Source organism: Heterodontus francisci, unplaced genomic scaffold, assembly GCF_036365525.1.
Source record: "Heterodontus francisci isolate sHetFra1 unplaced genomic scaffold, sHetFra1.hap1 HAP1_SCAFFOLD_75, whole genome shotgun sequence".
Classification (NCBI taxonomy): domain Eukaryota; kingdom Metazoa; phylum Chordata; class Chondrichthyes; order Heterodontiformes; family Heterodontidae; genus Heterodontus; species Heterodontus francisci.
In genome coordinates this window covers 1,734,688-1,737,181 of record NW_027141820.1, presented here as the reverse complement: position 1 = coordinate 1,737,181, position 2,494 = coordinate 1,734,688, and the positions used below count along the sequence as shown (strand labels likewise).

Below are 2,494 nucleotides of genomic sequence, written 5' to 3'. Positions count from 1 at the left end.
TCGGTAGTCGATGACCCCTCATTTTAAACTCCATCTGCCAAAGCATTGCTCACTCACTTAATCTATCAAGAAGATTTGAAAATAAATTTCTTGCCAAAGGATAATTTTCTGCATCTGCTCCCTCGCCATTTGCTTTTCCCATTTGTCTTTCACTTGGTGCAAATCCAGAGAAAGTAATGATGGAAGGAAGGAGGGGAGGAAAAATCCTGCTCCGTTTCGTGATCCCTATTTGATCTTCATTCCACTGCAGTTTGGGTGAAGAATTCCAATTGTCTGTCTCAATTTTAATAAAGTATAACCAATTCTGGAATCACTGTCAAGATACTGACAAGAACAGGTTTCGAGGCTGACTTTACACATAAGCTCACCCAACATAAATAATACACGAAACAGCTCATAAACTAGCGACAAGGATGGGATTCGAACCCACGTGTGCAAAGCACAATGGATTAGCAATCCATCGCCTTAACCTCTCGGCCACCTTGTCAGTTGCAGAGACATAGCTGTCACCTTCAGCACAGCTTCTGGCTGTGCAGCCAGCTGTGGAATGATGGAAATATATCTTCTGTAAGTAAATGAAGTTGGGAATGGAGCGGTGTGAAACATTTCCAGACCATGTCCAACACGTTTCTACTCAGTGTGAAAACCCAACACGGAAAGACTGGAACATGCAATCATTTCATCACATCATGATTAACATCACTCAGACACCGGAACCATTAGGTCACTGATGAAGTCATGATGACCGAATTTCTCATGAAATGAAAACTGAACTAACTGACTGGAAGAATTGCTTTAACCCCACATGATCAGCGAGGCACAGCATCAGGCCGACTTGTCGGGTGGTGTAAACAGATATCACTGCTTCTGATCTTCACCAGAACAGAGAGTGAGATGTAACATTGATCATCAAACAGACTGTGAGAGAATACAACAGAATAAAACACATGGAGAGACACTGTGGAATAACAAATAGATTTGATTGGAATGTTGAAATTTTGATTGGAATGGATAAAACACCAGAAACAGCAGATTAAAGTGGGATTCTCATCATTATATTGATCTGGGACAGAAAAGAGAAACTGATGGAAAGAAGAGAAGAAGGAAGAAAAGAAAGGATGGAACTGTTCAATCTTTTCAGTTTTTTCACTCGCCCATCAAAGCTGATAAAAAAAGTTGCAAATAACAGAGAATTTCACCAAAAAGGGAGATTAAATGTTGCTGAAACCTTGGATCGAAGGATGCCCCAAAAGATCACCTGTTTAACTGTCTCCTCACGAGGGGATTTCAATCAGTGAGCAATATTATTCTCTACTTTTTTTGTTAATTGGTCCCAGAACTGTCACTTGCAATTAATATCTGTGTTCCGACTCCTGAATAATAAAATTGTGAGTTTCTCGATATTTTCTGGACACAGTTCCTGCTGAAAGAACTAAGAACTCTTTTCTAATTTGCACAATACTCTATACACACTCATCAAGCCTGCTAAGCTAGCATCCTTGGTGCTGCTCTCTCTTCTCCCAAACTTCATCTCATGTGACTGTTCCATCATCACTCTGACAGTGGGAGGGGTTGATCCCACTATCTTCAGCATTAACCCTTTACATCCTTATACCACACTGTCTGTCCAACAAAAATGGGTGGAGGGAACTTCCTTCATTTATCAAAACACCAACAGCAGCACAGTGGCGCAATGGTTAGCACCGCAGCCTCAGAGCTCCAGCGACCAGGATTCAGTTCTGGGTACTGCCTGTGTGGAGTTTGCAAGTTCTCCCTATGTCTGTGTGGGTTTCCGCCGGGTGCTCTGGTTTCCTCCCACCTCCAAAAGACTTGCAGGTTGATAGGTAAATTGGCCATTGTAAATTGTCCCGAGTGTAGTTACGTGGTAGGAGAATGGTGGGGATGTGGTAGAGAATATGGGATTAATGTAGGATTAGTATAAATGGGTGGTTGCTGGTTGGCACAGACTCGGTGGGCCGAAGGGGCTATATCTCTAAATAAGAAAAGTAAAATAAAGGCTACCAGTCGTAAATCAACTCAAACCCATTAGAGAGATAGAGGGAGACTGTCAGAGAACTTCCTGCATCCAGTCCTGACCCTGTCACACTCAGCAGCTTCTCACCCAGACCGCACTCTCATCAACACTGAACATTGTTACCGAGATCCTTCAAATAATGTTTATAAAAGGGAGAAAAATTCAAACTTTATCACAGCTAGATTGAATAGAACAAAGTTTAATATCTTCTCGTCGTCACTCGGTAACCACATGAGACAGTCCTTAAATCAGTAGCATAAATTATCAGCTGGAAGAATGTTTGTCATTGGGTTGAATCATTTCTGTGTGAGGAATGTTCCAGCATCATAAACCAAGGGAACGTGTTGACTGGGCTGTGTCTTCATCTCTTCTGGACAGTTCACCCTTCATTCTGCTCTGATTCACTTTCCCAAAGCGGATCTACAGATTCTCAAATCCGGAGACTGGGTTTTCTTATTT

The 2,494-nt window shown here is 42.0% G+C and overlaps 1 non-coding gene across 1 annotated transcript; it reads right to left on the bottom strand.

Moving 5' to 3' along the window:
- Nucleotides 1–405: 405 nt before the first annotated feature.
- Nucleotides 406–487, bottom strand: trnas-gcu (transfer RNA serine (anticodon GCU)). Its single transcript has one exon. It is a non-coding gene; the product is annotated as a tRNA-Ser (tRNA).
- Between the last annotated feature and the right edge of the window lie 2,007 nt (nt 488–2,494).